Here is a 14,392-nt window from a genome sequence, read left to right as displayed (position 1 = left end):
TTTTATTTACTTTAATTTAGAAATGGTAGAAAAAGAAATATAAATTATGAAATATATTTTATGTTATAAAACGATGAATTATGTTGAAAAAATCTTTAAAGGTTTAAATCAAACACACAAATTTTTATTATGTAAGTTTTATTTGAATTTTTGATTAAAATTTCACTTTTTCTTTAAAAATTATAGTTTTTTCAATATGATTAGATTTAGGTTTTAATCTAGAAGATTTTAATCGATTTTGAAATTATATTAACTTAAAAGTTAAAATTCCCATCCTCCTAAATATTAATATTACTTCTAAATACTTCTAATCAAATTTTAGTTTCTTTTTAATTTTTAGTGTGTTTAATTCTAAGTTTACATTAACCCATTAGTGCTGAACCGGTTTTTATCGCCCAGTTCCAGAAAATCGCAAAAATAACCGGTTTCCAGTTTCATAATTGCATCATTCTCAGTATGAATCCCCCCTCTACTACCCTGGTTGTCGTTTCCCCCTGGAGCTGGCAGTTTTGCTTACTTCTATATGCCGGTATAGCTCAACAAAATTGGAAAATCAAGAAAAACGAGGTGAATTCAAAATACCCCTTCTAACTTATTTGTTTTTATAGTAAAGTCGGTGATTTTTTTTGTGAAATCTAAAGTTTATTGGCAAGTACATACATATGTGAATTCGTTCAATTTGGGCGTTCAAAAATTACATTTTTAATTTTTGGGGTCAAAAAACCAGGTATTTAGAAACAAACGGGTTTTAATGCCGGCTGAAACTGCCCAAATACGGGTCCCTGCGCCCATTGGGCTTTTATAACCATGCCGAACTGGGTTTTATCGCAACTTTCCTGTGCATGCCACTAGAGCAAAAAAAAATTTGGAATTCCGTTTTTTCCATGTTGGATACCAAGTTAGACCTGATGAGTTGTTGAGGTTAGAATAAATTTTGGGCAAATTATTACTCTATTTTAATCTCTCTTTAAATTAATCTCTATTTTTCTTTTAAAATTTGATAAACTTTCCTTTTTCTTTAATTTTTCAATAGTTTATCTTCTTTTATAATAATCTTTTATTGATTTTATTTTCTGTAATTTTTTTTCTTTTAAATTTTCTTTTTTAATACCTTTATATTCTTTTTCCCAAAATTTATGTCTAAATTATTTAAGGATAATACTTTGGATTTTAAATGGGTTTCTATAAAGAAATTGATTGCTGGTAGATTGACCTCCATGGAACTTGATACCCTACTTGTGTCGGATGCTTACATTGCCCTCTTAAATCAAATAGAAGACAGTCACAATGTTTCTGTTTGTATTGAGGTGGTAGTTAGCAAGTTAAAACCCACTGGTTTTAATCTCATACCTAAAGCAGTTCCTGCTGATGATTTTCTGATTAATGATACAAGACTAAATTCTCATGATGGTTATGGGCATGATTATTTATACAAGGAGTGTTGCGACTATGATAATGACAGATAAATTTGATGATTGTGCTGATGTTGCAAGTTTGTATCCCTGTTCACCAGTGGTTTTCTCTAACATCGAATTTTCTCTTGATGCCTACAGGGTTACAGTAAAATCTATTTTTCCTGCGCTGATGCTGAGGTTCAGAATTCATCACAATGCATCTTACCAAGAGTCATCTGATTTTATCAAAAATCCAAAGACCAAAAATTGATGAATGTTCTTCCTTGTCCACCTCCCAACAAACCTTTTTCTGGGACTGTGCCTATGGATCAAGGTATCATTTCTAAATATGGTGCAAAATATGATATAAGTAAATACATTCCTGCTTTACCTTTATTTTTAATCAATTTTATTAATCTACATCTGACTATATCAACCTGGAATAGTTATAAAACTGCTTGGATGGCTTATTTTGCTTTTATTCAACATTGTGGATTGAAAGTTTCTCTACCTGCTTCTACTTAACTTCTCCATGGTTATGCAAATTATCTTAAAAATTGGCGTCATTAGAAAGTTTCTACCATAACCTTGTAATTATCTACTGTAAAAAAAATTGCATCATATGAATTACTGCTCTACTATTTCATTTGAATGTCCAATCTTGGAAGCCTATTTACGTGGTTTATAAAATTATGAAGCTGTTTTAGTTGTAAATTCATTCCAGAGAAATGCTATAAAATTCAATATTTTGAAATTATTTGGTCATTCTATTTTTAATTCTTCGTTGAGCAGTAGTGTGGCCCAAATGAAGGTCTAATTCGCTTTTCAATGTGTGGAATGTAAAAATAGGTTATGTATTGTTTGTAGATTTTAGCCCTATAATTAATTTTAAGAAAAAATCTATCGCTATTTTGACAAATGCATATTTATATTCACCTTTTCTTCCCTAAATTATGAAAGCTTTACACAAGATATAAAGCAAAACATCAAATTTTCTGTCTGTTTGTTTACAAACATTGAAATAAAATATTAAAATCACCAGGGATAAACATATGAAGAAAGTACGTATTAAAATTTATTAATGTACAATTACAATAATTTGGGAAAGCTAATTCATACTGCAAAATCATTGAAGAAAATAATTAAAGATAAGCCTTACTCTTTATTCCTGGTTTAATAATAAACTAATTAAATCAAATTGTTTTTTGCAATATTAATTTTTTTATTAGTATCCTTATTTTAAAAGTTGAATATGAGAATAAGTATATTACTTATTTTTTTACCTTCATTTAATTTTTTATTTAAATAAATTGTATCTTTATTGGCGATAATGTCTGTTGAGCCATGAAATTTATTAAAAACACTTTTTCCTATTTTATGTCTTTAAAACATATGTTTTTTAGAGTTTTTCATCATTTCTCTTCTCTATAGACTAATAGCTACTGTTTTAGTTCAATTTCTTAGACAAATTATCAATTTAAAAAAAAGTTTAGAAGTTTTTCGGAATTATTCGGCAGGAATGGCGGTTCTGCCTACTTTTTATAATTGCTTCATATTTGAACTCTTGTTACATTATTTTAGGTTGGCAGTTCTTTAATTATTTCTTGTTAAAATCATGAAAATATGAAGTTTTTGATAAAAAGCTTAAGATTGAAATTTCGAGATCAATTTTCATTGTAGAGAGGTCTAGTTTTCACTAAAAGGTCTACTTTTGAGCTGGTAACAACTTCAAGGTATCCGCAAATTGATATGGTAAAGATTTAAAAATTCATGTTTATTTGGGCCAGTCTATTGAGCAGTCATGATAAACAAGTTGTTCGGACAGGAATGTTTTTTATTTATTTTCCCTCTAATTTAAATTTTATTTATTTTTTTAAATGAATGGAAATTTTATTTAAATAGGTATCTAGTTGATTAAATTTTCTTTATTAATGTATTATAATTCAACTTTAATTGGAAATTTAAATCAAATTATTTATTTATTTTTATATTTGAATTGGAATTTATTTAGAAGGGTACCTAATTGATTAAAATTTTCTTCCTTATTTTATTAAATGTCTCCATTCTTTATTTTCGGAAATTTATTTTGGGATTTTAAATAATTATGTACAATTTGTTTCTTTGTTGGCAATCCGGTTAGCTTCTCGTAAGGGGGAACTTATTTCTACACAGACTACATCTATTGATTACATATATAAGAATTCTTATGTGGTCTAAAATAAGAAGAAAAACCCATTACTATTTCAATATTTTGATACTGAGACCTAAAGTTAATGACAAAGATTCTCCTATTGGTCATGTGTTGGATATTCGAGCCTATGATGATAAGAAATATTGTCCAATCCATAAAATTTTGAAACTTCACGATCTTTGTTGGCTCAAAGGCGTTGGAAAGTATGAGGACATTGTTTTTTTTTGTTGGAAAATGGAGTACCTCTAACTTTAAAAGCTGTAAATAAATATTTGGCCTCTTCATTGAACCCTCATTTTAATAATCCTTTGGTAAAGTTTTCTGCCTACAGCTTCAGGAGTGGTATCCCTTCAATGCCTGATCTTTTTTCGGACGAAGAGTGTAGGCTTTCGGGAAGAAGGAATTCTAACACTGTCCATCGACATCAACGCCAACATGGAATAGCTCATGGAAAAATAATCAAAAAATTCCATGCTTTCATTAAAAAATAGACGATGTGGTTTTTACCTATTTTTATTTTATCATTATTTTAACTTATTTTAATCATATTTATTTATTTTAAGATGACACTCCAAGTCTAAATACTGATGACTAATCACAAATTTTTTCAACTGCTACTTCTGAAGTTGAAAACGAACTTTTGCATAGTGCAAAATACAACAAGTTAACTAATAGTTTTCTCCTCTGATGCCCGAGCAAGAAAGGAAATGGGTGGTAACATTGAATCTACTCCTCCTTTTTCTCATCCACCCCTCGAAATTTCAAATAATGTAGTTCAAGCTAAGAATGTTTAAGTACCTCAAAATTCCACAATTAATAGTCAACATTTTATTTCAAACTTGCAACAATTTTTGTGCAACAGAAACAATACTGATATATCTGTAGGGGTAAAAGATTTAGATGAAAGTGAATTGGAACAAAATTTTCCAATCTTGTTTAATGATGGTTTTTTTCTCCAGTAATCCTGCCTACAGATTTTTAACTTTGGAGTATCTTGCTAGGTACATTACTTAATTTTTATGTTTACTATACTGATTTTTTTTTCTTTCTTTCTTTTTTATTTTTAGAAATTTATAATGTCTTAATTTTCTTTTTTTAGTTTTCTGTTTGTATACATTTTGTCAGTTTTTCTTAAAATTTTTGTTGTATCCTTATTTTAATTATTAAAAATTAAGTAATTTAAATTTTAGAGAAGAAATTGCTGCAAAGAACAGAGTTTTTAACACTCCCAGAACAATGTATGATCGTCTTGAAACTAACGCACGCAAAGTTTTATTTTTACGCAATTTTGAAGCTGAAATGGATGATGGTGACAATCATTTACACCAAATAAGATTTCAAAGAGGTGTGGTTACACCCCCTACAACTTTATACACTATGGCTGACCAGAGGATTAGCACGCAATTAACACCCATCCACTCTTATGATTTCAGTCATCTAAGAAATGAACATCAAGTCAGTGCCATTGCATTTTTTGAAAGCCATAACTTAGCCTCTCAGCGTAGAAGTATTTCATGTTTACTGAAAGTAACTTTTCAAAATGCGAAACCAGATGCATATGAGATATGGAGAAAATATAGCTCTAGTATGTGTCTACATGTTTTTGTTTTATATGCTTATAGGACCTGGGTTTTAAATATTTCTTTGTTGATAACAAAACTTAAACTATCTTATAACTAAAAGAAATTTTAACCTTATGTTGACTTATTTAATCTTGACTAAATATTATTAATTTAATTGTCTTTCATAAAAGCATTTATGAAAATCAAGTAATAAAGATTGTTTTATTAATAAAAATCTGAAAGTACCTAAAGTTTTATAGCCCAAAATGACGTGAGTTTATTCTAAACAGAGTTTTTAATAAAACTAAGATTTTATGTAAGTGACTAAAATTTTAATAATGCCTCTGCTATTCACAAGTATTTTTTGCAGGCCATTTTCTAATGAAATTCTGTCAATAAAGTTTTGTAAAAAATCTGTGTTGATCTTCACATCTCTGCATTGGAAGACTTGTCTATAAGGTTTTGAGAATGGGATCCTTGTCACCACAGCCCCTTTCTCGTGACACATAATTACATGCATTTATAGGACTTAATTATAAAGATGCTTTGTTTGAAATATTGTTCCTTGATATTCAAGGAATCATTGTTCCAAAAAACAGCACTTTTAAATTGATGTACAGGCTTCCTTGTAACAATAGTAGAGTTGGTATGCTTTCTAAATTGAACTAACTTATCACGAATTGTCAGAAAAGTTTGAAACCAATAGGACAATTCAAACATCCCTATGGACCATAATTATAGAAAAGGTTTGCTTTTAAAAAAGTCACCTCCAATCATTGAGGCCTCTAGATTTTAATCTTGCCACTCTGTTTGTGACTTTTTCTTCCAACACTTCACCATTTGCAGCAACTTGTATTAAGCCACTAAATATTAGGATCTACTGCAGTTCATGGTAAAATATTGCTGGTAACGCAATTTTCCAAAAATCTATGAATTTTAAAGGCTGCTAGCTATCAAACAGCTGAACATACAGATCATACCCGCACACCATTTTAAGCGGCATAAGAAGGCCTACAAATAATCTGGAATAGCCAAGATCTAATGATGCACAGGGAAAGCTTCACTGAAGAAAAAATGCGTAAAATAGGTCTTTTTTTGCGCATTTCTCTGCACTGCGAGATAATTATGCATTATTGATTTATGGCTATTCCAGATTATTTGTAGGCCTTCTTATGCCGCTTAAAACAGTGTGCGGGCATGATCTGTACGTTCAGCCGTTTGGCAGCTAGCAGCCTTTAAAATTCATAGATTTTTGGAAAATTGCATTACCAGCAATATTTTACCGTGAACTGCAGTAGATCCAAATATTATAATCAATAGTCAAAACAATTCTTTCAACCCATTGCATTTAATATCATATTTTGTCATAAAAATAGAGTTTACCTTTCAATATCAAGGAAGTAACAAATATGGTACCACTTATACCTAGGTTTCAAAAGAAGGATTCAGAAAATTAAACACTTATGATTCTTCACTAGATATTAAATTCAGTATAAACTGGATGCTTACTTAGAGGAATTTACACAAATGATATCAGCCGTCTATCCCTAATAACAGTCAAGGAAATCAAGTTTTCTGAAGCACCACAAGCAGGTTATTAGAAGAATAAATTATGGTTAGACGGATAGACAGACAGTCATGCTGTAGACATACTATCAGACAGAGAACAGATACATAGACATACAGTCAGACAGACTGGCTAACATATTAACAAAGGGAAAAATAGAGTAGCTTAACAAGTAAAAATTTTTAAAAATTACCTTGGGAGACTTATTTCTTTAAATTCAAGATCAGTGAGGTCATCCTCAATATAATAAAACCAAATTGCCCCATCTTAAATATAAAAAAGAACGATCATGAAGCTGTTACAAATTATAGGCAAATAAATAAAATAAAAAGTTGAAATTAAAAAATGAGGATTTTTGCTGCACATTTGTACCAAAAATCTGTACACTTTCTAACCAATATTATATCCAGATTGTTCCTCCACTGTTTTCCTATTGGCTGATTTAGATGATATTTTTAAATATTTTTCAACCATTGTAGTTAGATCAATTTTGAATGCAAAGTTTTTTTTCAATCTGGAAGAACAATTTTGAAGAAATTTTTATTTTTAGGATAAAATATGTATTTACCATCAAAATAATTATAGAATCCAATAGTTCCTAACACATTGTTGTCAGAATCAGTAAATTGGAGATAACCTGATATTAGAGATGTTTTACACAATTAGAAAGAAATTAAAAATTTTTTTACAGCAAGCCTGAACACAAAACTTTGAAATTTTATAAATAAGATTTACTTGGGAAAGTATTTTAGTGATATAAATCTAGTATTGGCTGCTCACAGCTAGCTTAAGCCAGGTAAAGATTTACCTGAGCACGCCAAAGAAACCAACTAGCAGTGGTGTTCTAGGAAGGTATTGTGAGTTAATAACCACTATTACTTAAATCGTAGCTGTACCTTCCCTACTATGATTTTTTTCAAAATACATTTTCTTGGCTGCTGGGTTTAAATTTTTCTTTCTACTATAATTATGAAATGAATTGTTTGTTTCAGCAAGCTAGTTTACAAATCTAACTGTTAACTGGATATTTCAATCGTATAATCCAATCCATCAATGAAAAATAATAAAAATTCATATTCTTTTACTAATTATAGAATTTTAAAGTAGATACTTTCAAAGTTATATAATCTACATTTAGGCTAATAAACCATCCTTATCTTTAATTTAATTGATGAAAGCAATAATAAAAGCCTGGTGAATCTGTATCAGATTGTCCCAGAATATTTCTGAGACAATTCTGAAATACCTAGTCTATTTTTCATTTCTCTACTGCAAATTATATCTTTGAAGTCAAAGATAAATAAGATTATTTTAAACTTAAACATCTAAACTATAATATGTCTGAAACAAGTAAACTGAAATAATCCTTACACTAACATTCAAACATGGCATGGTCTGTGTCTGGAGAGTAGGTGATACTGAAATAGTTTACATAGTATATTTAATTCTCAATAAACGCATGGTTAGAGCTATACTACACAACAAGAACAAACTTCTTAATAGAAAATATATTTCACTTTATTCAAGCTATCTCAAGTTCAATCATTTGAGAGTTTCTGTATATTTAATGAATGTGAACTATATTAACATTAACTAACATTCCTGTGTTTCCAACTGGCACATGCAGTACAATTTGAAATATCTTAAGTACTGCCAAAAAAATACTGGTAATTTAACTAAATTATTTGCTATGCTTAATTATGAAGATCTTATTCTGCAAAGAAATACCTGTTCAGATGAAAAAATAGAGCAAAAATGCAATTGTTATATTTGTTTGATTGCAAGATCTAAAAGATTTAAAAAATACAGGTCTGTATAGATCATCTGAACTAGTATATCAGATTCTAAATGATAAAACACCTTAAAAAAAGAAGAGACCTCCTTTAGTAATTTGTTCAACAAACAAAAATTAGGTTCTGGTATCAATCATCAATGTAATTTGAGTCAATTATCTGATCATATCGTAAACATGTACTTATATTACCTGTCATAAACTCTCATATGAATAAAATTGAGAAGGCTTGAATAAAGCAAATTATAATTTCTACTAAGAAGTTTGTTCTTGTTGTGTAGTATAGCTCTAACCATGCGTTTATTGAGAATTAAATATACAATGTAAACTATTTCAGTATTACCTACTCTCCTTATCTTTTTTGCCACATTAGACACAGACCATGCCATATTTGAATGTTAGTGTGAGGATTATTTCAGTTTACTTGTTTCAGACATATTATAGTTTAGATGTTTAAGTTTAAAATAATCTTATTTATCTTTGACTTCAAAGATATAATTTGCAGTAGAGAAATGAGAAATAGAATAGGTGTTTCAGAATTGTCTCAAAAATATTCTGGGACAATCTGATACAGTTTCACCAGGCTTTTATCATTGCTTTCATCAATTAAATTAAAGATAAGGATGGTTTATTAGCCTAAATGTAGATTATATAACTTTGAAAGTATCTACAACTTTAAAATTTTATAATTAGTAAAAGAATATGATTTTTATCATTTTTCATCGATGTATTGGATTACATGATTGAAATATCCAGTTAACAGTTAGATTTGCTCTTTAAACTTTGTAAACTAGCTCGCTGAAACAAACAATTCATTTCATAATTCTTGTAGAAAGAAAAATTTAAACCCAGCAGCCAAGAAAATGTATTTTAAAAAATAATCATAGTAGGGAAGGTACAGCTACGATTTAAGTAAGAGTGGTTATGAACTCACAATACCTTCCTATAACACCCCTGCTAGTTAGTTTCTTTGGCGTGCTCAGATAAACCTGTACCTGGCTTAAGCTAGCTGTGTGCTGGCTTGCTTTATGGAAAAAAACATTATTTTGAATTAAACTTTTTCTATAACACATATGAAAGATAACCTGCTTCATCTATTTCATCCAAGTTAGACCAGCAAATAGTAAAATTAGATTCAACTGTTGTTGGTTTACCACTCTTTAGACCTAAAATATTACATTTGTTTACATTAAGAACTAAATATATTAATTTAAAAAAATAAAATGGTTAATTAATTAATAACTTGTGGTGTCTCCGAATTTTTTTCCTTCAAAAAGGAAAAAATATAGATATTGTCGGAAATATATTACGTTGTTAACAGTGTTAAGGTAGAAGAGAGGAATATGAATACCACCAGCCCCTACCTAGCCCTAAACTTCAAGTTTTTAAATAAATTCTCGGATCTACTGCAGTTCACGGTAAAATATTGCTGGTAACGAATATTGCTAAAAACCTATGGATTTTAAAGGCTGCTAGCTGCCAAACGGCTGAACGTACAAATCATACCCGCACACCATTTTAAGCGGTATAAGAAGGCCTACAAATAATCTGGAATAGCCAAGATCCAATGATGCACAGGGAAAGCTTCACTGAAGAAAAAACGCGTAAAATAGGCCTTTTTCGCGCATTTCTCTGCACTGCGAAATAATTATGCATTATTGATTTATGGCTATTCCAGATTATTTGTAGGCCTTCTTATGCCGCTTAAAACAGTGTGAGGGCATGAACTGTACGTTCAGCCGTTTGGCAGCTAGCAGCCTTTAAAATTCATAGATTTTTGGCAATATTCGTTACCAGCAATATTTTATCTTGAACTGCAGTAGATCCAAATTCTCTAACGGCTATCCTCAACAGTTTAGGGGATTAAAAATAATACACACCAAAGATTTTATATTGCAGGCTATTTTAAAGTCAAATAATTACATATTTTAGCTAAAATCTTTGAAAGCCTATAAAACCGAAGAAAGAGCTGGCTTCTTCAATCCATACACAAAATTAACAGGATGTCCTGAACCGTTAAACTGATATGGTACTCCTCTACAGTAGGGTTGGGCCGGATACTTTTTTGGCCGGATACCGGATACCGGAAATCCGGCTGATTTCAAATGCCGGATATCCGGTAATAGGCCGGATATCCGGCCAAATTACCAGATATTAAAGTAGTAAAAAAAAATTTCTTCAGAAATCTTATATAAATTTACATAAAGTTAAACTTATTCAGAAAAAATGTTCTTCTAGCTTTAATAATAAGAAAATTATAGCCAATTAAGATTTTAAAAAGCAGAGATTTTTGGTGTAAAGTATAAAAAATTATAGAGCCGGATATCCGGCCGGATAGTTTCAATATCCGGTATCCGGTCGGATATTGAAAATGGCCGGATATCCGGCCGGATATCCGGCCACACCGGATATCCGGCCCAACCCTACTCTACAGTAAAGCTTTTTGAGGAGGGTATCTTCACCCCCAAGAGAAAACGCCCATTGAAAAAATATCCCCATTAATTTTTTTGTTTACTTTAAAAAAAACACTAAAATCATAAGTGGTTGGTCGTTCCCCCTTCCCTTTCACTCCTTTACCTTTAGTATCTTTAGAGACATTGAAAATATCAAATTTTTCAGCAATACTTTTTGCAGCCGGCTGTGAAGCCATTTAATTGTAATGCATTTAATGTTACCTGCAAATTGTAAAGTGCCAATGTTCAATTTATTTTTTTCATATTCCTCTTTGGATGATGATGCAACTTAAATAAAAAATACAATTCTAATAATCTTTTAAACTCAAGTCTCAAATTTATAGGTCATAAATGAAGTTGTATGTTGGATGCTCTTTAGTAATCAATATCTTCACAAAAAAATATAAGTACGCCTATGTTAAATAGCAGTCGAGAAAATTACATTTCCGAAATAGCATTATAGACTGACTGACAGACAGAAGGATGAACAGACAAAGTGAATTATAATGTAGCTTTGCATTTAAAAATTAGTTACTTACTTGAAATTGTCTCATAGATATCTTGTGCTGAAACATTTTCTGTTATACAATTTTATTTATACACTTGCAGCTACGCCCCAAGAGGCATCAATAGGCACTTGAGGGAAAGAGAAGGGGAGTTTAGTCAACCTTATAAATTTAATTATTTCTAAAAAGGGAAAGTGATTTATTTCCTGGAGAAAGCTATAAACCTTCCCTAGACCTATGAGAATCTTTACTGTATAGGAGAACCAAACAGATAGACATCCTGATACTTCTATATAAGGAATAATTCTTATGATATTTAAAGAAATTAAAATCAAATATTTAAGTTTAAAATAAAAGACAATATATAAATAAAATCCTAATAGTAGAAGAAATAAAATCCAATGTTTTATCACTGACTTTGACATTTTCACTGAAACAAAAACTTTGAGACTTTCTAATTTGTATTTAATATTAGCAATAGTATTATTTTATTTAGTTTTCACTAGTGTAAATAAAATAATTAGGAGAGTCATGGGTATTTGTTTGCCCGTATCCCCTCCCCCAATATTTTTTTTCTCTCGAATTCCTATAACTTTTTTTGGGGGGTTCCTACCCTGCAAAACTAAAGGGGGGGGGGGGGGGCTAATGACATCTATTCTTAAACCGTGAGCAAAATGGTCTAAATATTTAGCTAGACCCTTCAAACTTGGTATATAAGCCTAGTCCTATAGGTATTACATCTAATTCTAAATGGCAAAAAAATCCAATTTTTTTTAGTTTTAGGTTAGGTTAGGTAAGAAAAACCTTGCGGAAATGGGGTTTTTAGGCTTTTTTGGTCTATTTTGATGTGAAAACTTGCCTTAAATTTTTGTTTCTTAGGGTTTTAACTTAAATACATTGTATATATTTATATGGACATTAATTAAGATGATTCAGCAAGTCGGGGACCGACCCCAGGGGGCTAGGTGGGTAGCCTGCAGGGGTTAGGTGCATTTTTCCCAATATATATATTGTGATACATCAAATTATAGGTTTTTTAGATTAAGGAACTCAAATTCAGAGCTAAAATAAGCCTTAGACTAATCTGAGGCTATCCCCAGCGGGCTAGGTTGGTGGCCCGCAGTGGATAAGTGCATTTTTTCCAATATGTATCTTGTTATATATCAAAATATAGGTTTTTTAGGACAAGAAACTCAAATTCTGAGCGAAAATTAGCATTAGACTAACCTGAAGCTAACCCTCACGGGCTAGGTTGGTTTTCTGCAGAGTTTCTTGACCTAAAAAACCCATAATTTGATGTATGACAACCCATACTTTAGAAAAAAGGCACTACACCCCTGTTGGCCACCCACCTAGCCCGCTGGATTATCTAAAATAATGTCCTCATTAATAGACACAGTTTATTCAATGAAAAAACCAAAAAGAATAAGTAAGTTTCTAGGTTAGGTTGGGTAAAATGCACATAAGCCCTGAAGAAAATCTACCTAGCACGCGGGGGTTAGCTTCAGATAAGTCTTATGCCAATTTTAGCTCTGAATTTGAGTTTCTTGACCGTAAAAACCTATATTTTGAGATATAACAAGATATATATTGGAAAATAATTGCATTTAACCACTGCGGGCCACCGACCTAGCCCGCTGGGGCTACCTTCAGATTAGTCTTATGCTAATTCTAGCTCTGAATTTAAGTTAATGACCTAAAAAACTTATAATTTGATGTATCACAACATATACATATATTGGGAAAAATGCACTTAACCTCTGCGGGCCACCCACCTAGCCTGCTGGGATTGGTCCCCTACTTGCTGGATCATCTTAAATAAAGTCCTCATTAATAGACACAGTTTATTTAAGAAAAAAAAAACTATAAAAATATAAGTAAGTTTCTAGGTTAGGTTGGGTAAATGCTCTAAAGCCCTGCAGAATTTGCTCAGAATTTGAGTTTCTTGACCTAAAAAACCTGTAAAAATATAAGTAAGTTTCTAGGTTAGATAAAGTAAATGCTCTTAAGCCCTGCGTGACACCAACCTAGCCCACTGGGGATAGCTTCAGATTAGTCTAATGCTTATTTTAGCTCTGAATTTGAGTTCCTTGACCTAAAAAACCTATAATTTAATGTATCACAACATATATATTGGGAAAAATGCACTTAACCCTTGCAGGCCACCCACCTAGCCCCCTGGGGTCGGTCCCCGACTTGCTGAATCATCTTAATTAATGTCCATATGTATATATACAATGTATTTAAGTTAAAATTCTAAGAAACAACAATAGATAGAGGAAATCTAACTCGTAGACATTTGAAAAATTTCTCAGTAAACAATATTTTGTAAACTAGAGACGTCGCCCCTATACTTTTCATAATTGTCACAAAACAAGGATTATAACATCCATAAAATCGAAGCTCAGAAACAGTAGGTCAAACGAATTTTAAAATAGAGTGTAAGAACTGAATAAGTAGAATATAATTGTATAAGTCTAAACAAACATAGTAATTAAATTTTTTGCAAAACTGCTAAAATACAGAATACTGTTTAAGGACATCTTTACATTCTAAGGACTAGATTATAGATATGGTTCACTTTTAACATTGTACCTTGTTGTAATACAAGTCAATACTCCAAAAATCAGATCAATAGGATGAAAATCAGCATTTACGGACTTTCTAGTAACGATTATAGAGTTGTTTCGCTTTCTAAGTCATACCTAGCATTCATAGGAATCATGATGCAAAGTTTGAAATCGAAAGGACAATCCTAACATGTCTATGGACAAACGTAAGGACCGACTCTAATCATAGAAATGCTTTGCTTACAAAATCACTCTCCAAGACCAAAGCTGAGAATAGCTACTTCAACATCTCCTAAAACTGGGTAAGGGTCTTTTTTTCATAAGAGGGGTTTGTAATCCCAACCAAAAAAAGCATAG

The 14,392-nt window shown here is 30.9% G+C and overlaps 1 protein-coding gene across 1 annotated transcript in view; it reads right to left on the bottom strand.

Moving 5' to 3' along the window:
- The window catches only part of LOC145325317 (glutamate-gated chloride channel subunit beta-like), a 48,554-nt gene extending 37,014 nt beyond the window's left edge, over positions 1 to 11,540 (bottom strand). The window contains exons 1-7 of the mRNA XM_080168261.1: positions 11,499 to 11,540; positions 11,182 to 11,247; positions 9,592 to 9,672; positions 7,283 to 7,351; positions 6,908 to 6,980; positions 6,531 to 6,572; positions 5,915 to 6,010 (exon numbers count right to left, since the gene is read on the bottom strand). The gene's annotated coding sequence lies outside the window, so the exon portion shown is untranslated. The remainder of the gene's footprint in view (positions 1 to 5,914; positions 6,011 to 6,530; positions 6,573 to 6,907; positions 6,981 to 7,282; positions 7,352 to 9,591; positions 9,673 to 11,181; positions 11,248 to 11,498) is intronic.
- Between the last annotated feature and the right edge of the window lie 2,852 nt (positions 11,541 to 14,392).

The sequence above is a fragment of the Acartia tonsa genome, chromosome 8, assembly GCF_053477335.1.
Source record: "Acartia tonsa isolate MP-2025a chromosome 8, ASM5347733v1, whole genome shotgun sequence".
Taxonomy (NCBI): domain Eukaryota; kingdom Metazoa; phylum Arthropoda; class Copepoda; order Calanoida; family Acartiidae; genus Acartia; species Acartia tonsa.
Note: the sequence above shows the minus strand (reverse complement) of the source record. Positions and strands in the feature narration are given on the sequence as shown.